Source organism: Oncorhynchus kisutch, unplaced genomic scaffold (genome assembly GCF_002021735.2).
Source record: "Oncorhynchus kisutch isolate 150728-3 unplaced genomic scaffold, Okis_V2 scaffold2248, whole genome shotgun sequence".
In the NCBI taxonomy this organism is placed as follows: Eukaryota; Metazoa; Chordata; class Actinopteri; order Salmoniformes; family Salmonidae; genus Oncorhynchus; species Oncorhynchus kisutch.
Genome location: NW_022264193.1, coordinates 27,551 through 33,550, shown reverse-complemented (window position 1 = coordinate 33,550; position 6,000 = coordinate 27,551).

Here is a 6,000-nt window from a genome sequence, read left to right as displayed (position 1 = left end):
AACAACATTAAAAAACATTCAAGAAGATTTAGATAGCAGGAGCAGTTGAAGTTTACTTATTAACAGATTATTTTATCGAGTGAAAAAAATGTCTTCATGAAGCCTTATTTGTTGAACTCACTGATATAAGTTGCATTCTGGAAGGTGGTTTGAGTGGTCGTGAATTGAGGAGACAATTGCTTCTTGACGGCATCAAGGACATAGATCCTCAGTGGGGACTGGTGTTTTGAGTTGATATCAGTTTAACAAAACTCCCACTGTGCCCGAATCGTAGAGAAAATAACTAATACATGGAAAATTACATTTCCTAAGAAAATGTGTGTACTTGCTAGCTGTCTTAAAGTAATCATGGTTGTAAAATAAGTTATAGGATTGGTAGTCACTGCAGTAGTAATGGTAGTGACTGGTTATAATTGGAAAAAGAAAGTCGATGGAAAGATTGATTGATGGATAGGATAGGAAAGGAATAGCCTGAACAGTATGAAAGTTGGTTCGGTCTCTCTAGCTTGAACGGTTCAAGAGTTAATATTATTTTTGGTGGGTTATTATATGCTAAGTTAATACTCATTTAAATTGTTTTAGTTTAGAACGTTTAGAAAATGTTAAAATAATTAGAAAAAGTATGTAAGAAATCTAGTGGTCTTGCCTTCAGCAAGCACATTAATTATAATGGATTGGATTTATATTAAGCCTTTTGACCAATTGATGCACTCAAAGAGCTTTTCTAAAGAAAGGTTGACATTTTGGATGCTTTTAATTAAAACATCAGTAGTTAACGACACAAGCATGGATATACATGGTTCATTGTTGCAAAGGTTCCTTGTTTGACAAAGTGTTAATTGAATTGTATGAAACATTATAATAAATGATCTTGCTTACCTAGTTGTTGATGTCACTGAAGTCAAAAGGGTAGGAAGTGGTGTGGTGTTGGTGGTTGTTGTTGGGGCAACAGTGGTGGTCAGGAGACCTAGAATAGAAATGGAAATACATTTTAGAGGGATTATAAACTTGTAATATGTCATATAACATTGATATATAAGTGTTTTCGAGATTGAGTATTATACACGTTACATGGTGTTTAATAACTCACTGTCATAAATAAACATAGAAATGACAACCGTATGGTAACAAAAGCAGCATACCTGAGACTTTTAAGACTTCCTGTAGAAAACCACTAGGGAGGTTGACATCTTCCTCTTTGTATACATACGTCACGTTTGCCGTGATCTCAGTGCCATCATCACTGTGGACGTAAAAATGGGTTTTGTGTGAGAGTTAACATGTTCCTTTCATCCTGTTTAGCTGTACCAGCAGCAACTAAATGAAATCTGCAGAAATTCTAAAGAGTGCAGTTGAGAAAGACGGGTTGGTTCAAGGTTATGACGTTGTACTTACATGAGGTTGGCTTTCGGAAATTGAAACTGTTTGCCATCTGGTTCACTGAGAACCTTTTGGAGCTAAAAGGGGACAAAACATCAAGTTGTCAATTACTATCATGACCTGAACATGACCATGGATGTATCTTATGTGTAGAAGTACAGTATCTTACTAGTCTGTTAATTGAATCCTGTATCTGGGTTTCAGGTCTCATTGGTGAGTGTGAGTCTATTACTTAGAGACTCCTGGTTACATGGTTATTTGAAACCAAGGTCGATGGCAAATGAAGTATCTGTAAGTTCTGTGAGCACACAAAAAAATGGTCACTATAGCAACAGATCAAATTAACTGCTACAATTTAGGAGTTTCAACAACATTAAAAAACATTCAATAAGTATTTAGATAGCAGGAGCAGTTGAATGTTTATTATTAAGAATGATTTTTATAGAGAGTGGAAAAATAAATGTCTTCATGAAGCCTAATTTGTTGAACTCACTGATATAAGTTGCATTCTGGAAGGTGGTTTGAGTGGTCGTGAATTGAGGAGACAATTGCTTTCTTGACGGCATCCAAGGACATCATCCTCAGTGGGGACTGGTTGTTTTGACGTTGAATATCAGTTTAACAAAAACTCCCACTGTGCCGAATCTAAGAGAAAATAATAATACATGGAAAATTACATTTCCTAAAGAAAATGTGTGTACTTGCTAGCTTGTCTTAAAGTAATCATGGTTGTAAAATAAGTTACAGGATTGGTAGTCACTGCAGTAGTAATGGTAGTGACTGGTTATAATTGGAAAAAGAAAGTCGATGGAAAGATTGATTGATGGATAGGATAGGAAAGAATAGCCTGAACGTATGAAAGTTGGTTCGGTCTCTCTAGCTTGAACGGTTCAAGAGTTAATATTATTTTTGGTGGGTTATTATATGCTAAGTTATACTCATTTAAATTGTTTTAGTTTAGAACGTTTAGAAATGTTAAAATAATTAGAAAAAGTATGTAAGAAATCTAGTGGTCTTGCCTTCAGCAAGCACATTAATTATAATGGATTGGATTTATATTAAGCCTTTTGACCAATTGATGCACTCAAAGAGCTTTTCTAAAGAAAGGTTGACATTTTGGATGCTTTTAATTAAAACATCAGTAGTTAACGACACAAGCATGGATATACATGGTTCATTGTTGCAAAGGTTCCTTGTTTGACAAAGTGTTAATTGAATTGTATGAAAACATTATAATAAATGATCTTGCTTACCTAGTTGTTGATGTCACTGAAGTCAAAAGGGTAGGAAGTGGTGTGGTGTTGGTGGTTGTTGTTGGGGCAACAGTGGTGGTCAGGAGACCTAGAATAGAAATGGAAATACATTTTAGAGGGATTATAAACTTGTAATATGTCATATAACATTGATATATAAGTGTTTTCGAGATTGAGTATTATACACGTTACATGGTGTTTAATAACTCACTGTCATAAATAAACATAGAAATGACAACCGTATGGTAACAAAAGCAGCATACCTGAGACTTTTAAGACTTCCTGTAGAAAACCACTAGGGAGGTTGACATCTTCCTCTTTGTATACATACGTCACGTTTGCCGTGATCTCAGTGCCATCATCACTGTGGACGTAAAAATGGGTTTTGTGTGAGAGTTAAACATGTTCCCTTCATCCTGTTTAGCTGTACAAGCAGCAGCTAAATGAAATCTGCAGAAATTCTAAAGAGTGCAGTTGAGAAAGACAGGTTGGTTCAAGGTTATGACGTTTGTACTTACATGAGGTTGGCGTTGGGAAATTTAAACTGTTTGCCATCTGGTTCACTGAGAACCTTTTGGAGCTAAAAGGGGACAAAACATCAAGTTGTCAATTACTATCATGACCTGAACATGACCATGGATGTATCTTATGTGTAGAAGTACAGTATCTTACTAGTCTGTTAATTGAATCCTGTATCTGGGTTTCGGTCTCATTGGTGAGTGTGAGTCTATTACTTAGAGACTCCTGGGTTACATTGGTTATTTTGAAACCAAGGTCGATGGCAAATGAAGTATCTGTAAGTTCTGTGAGCACACAAAAAAATGGTCACTATAGCAACAGATCAAATTAACTGCTACAATTTAGGAGTTTCAACAACATTAAAAACATTCAATAAGTATTTAGATAGCAGGAGCAGTGAATGTTATTTATTAAGAAATGATTTTATAGAGAGTGGAAATAAATGTCTTCATGAAGCCTAATTTGTTGAACTCACTGATATAAGTTGCATTCTGGAAGGTGGTTTGAGTGGTCGTGAATTGAGGAGACAATGTTTCTTGACGGCACCAAGGACATCATCCTCAGTGGGGACTGGTGTTTTGACCCTTGAATATCAGTTTAACAAAACTCCCACTGTGCGAATCTAAGAGAAAATAATAATACATGGAAAATTACATTTCCTAAAGAAATGTGTGTACTTGCTAGCTTGTCTTAAAGTAATCATGGTTGTAAAATAAGTTATAGGATTGGCAGTCACTGCACTAGTAATGGGAGTGACTGGTTATAATTGGAAAAAGAAGTCGGTGGAAAGATTGATTGATGGATAGGATAGGATAGGAAAGGATAGCCTGCACATATGAAAGTTGGTTCAGTCTCTCTAGCTTGAACGGTCAAGAGTTAATATATTTTTGGTGGGTTATATATGCTAATTTATACTCATTTAATTGCTTTGGTTTAGAAAGTTTAGAAAATGTTAAAATAATTAGAAAAAGTATGTAAGAAATCTAGTGGTCTTGCCTTCAGACAGCACATTAATTATAATGGATTGGATTTATATTGCACCTTTTGACCGATTGATGTACTCAAAGAAAGGTTGACATTTTGGATGCTTTTATTAAAACATCAATAGTTAACGACACAAGCATGGATATACATGGTTCATTGTTGCAAAGGTTCCTTGATTGACAAAGTGTTAATTGAATTGTATGAAATAATTATAATAAATGATCTGCTTACCTAGTTGTTGATGTCACTGAAGTCAATAGGGTAGGAAGTGGTGTGGTGTTGGTAGTTGTTGTTGGGGCAACAGTGGTGGTCAGGAGACCTAGAATAGAAATGGAAATACATTTTAGAGGGATTATAAACTTGTAATATGTCATATAACATTGATATATAAGTGTTTTCGAGATTGAAAATTTTACACGTTACATGGTGTTTGATAACTCACTGTCATACAAAAACATAGAAATGACAACCGTATGGTAACAAAAGCAGCATACCTGAGACTTTTAAGACTTCCTGTAGAAAACCACTAGGGTGGTTGACATCTTCCTCTTTGTATACATATGTCACGTTTGCCGTGATTTCAGTGCCATCAACACTGTGGACGTAAAAATGGGTTTTGTGTGAGAGTTAAACATGTTCCCTTCATCCTGTTTAGCTGTACAAGCAGCAGCTAAATGAAATCTGCAGAAATTCTAAAGAGTGCAGTTGAGAAAGACAGGTTGGTTCAAGGTTATGACGTTGTACTTACATGAGGTTGGCGTTGGGAAATTTAAACTGTTTGCCATCTGGTTCACTGAGAACCTTTTGGAGCTAAAAGGGGACAAAACATCAAGTTGTCAATTACTATCATGACCTGAACATGACCATGGATGTATCTTATGTGTAGAAGTACAGTATCTTACTAGTCTGTTAATTGAATCCTGTATCTGGGTTTCGGTCTCATTGGTGAGTGTGAGTCTATTACTTAGAGACTCCTGGGTTACATTGGTTATTTTGAAACCAAGGTCGATGGCAAATGAAGTATCTGTAAGTTCTGTGAGCACACAAAAAATGGTCACTATAGCAACAGATCAAATTAACTGCTACAATTTAGGAGTTTCAACAACATTAAAAAACATTCAATAAGTATTTAGATAGCAGGAGCAGTTGAATGTTTATTTATTAAGAAATGATTTTATAGAGAGTGGAAATAATGTCTTCATGAAGCCTAATTTGTTGAACTCACTGATATAAGTTGCATTCTGGAAGGTGGTTTGAGTGGTCGTGAATTGAGGAGACAATTGTTTCTTGACGGCACCAAGGACATCATCCTCAGTGGGGACTGGTGTTTTGACCTTGAATATCAGTTTAACAAAAACTCCCACTGTGCCGAATCTAAGAGAAAATAATAATACATGGAAAATTACATTTCCTAAAGAAAATGTGTGTACTTGCTAGCTTGTCTTAAAGTAATCATGGTTGTAAAATAAGTTATAGGATTGGCAGTCACTGCACTAGTAATGGGAGTGACTGGTTATAATTGGAAAAAGAAAGTCGGTGGAAAGATTGATTGATGGATAGGATAGGATAGGAAAGGATAGCCTGCACATATGAAAGTTGGTTCAGTCTCTCTAGCTTGAACGGTTCAAGAGTTAATATTATTTTTGGTGGGTTATTATATGCTAATTTATACTCATTTAAATTGCTTTGGTTAGAAAGTTTAGAAAATGTTAAAATAATTAGAAAAAGTATGTAAGAAATCTAGTGGTCTTGCCTTCAAGCAAGCACATTAATTATAATGGATTGGATTTATATTGCAGCCTTTTGACCGATTGATGTACTCAAAGAAAGGTTGACATTTTGGATGCTTTTATTAAAACATCAA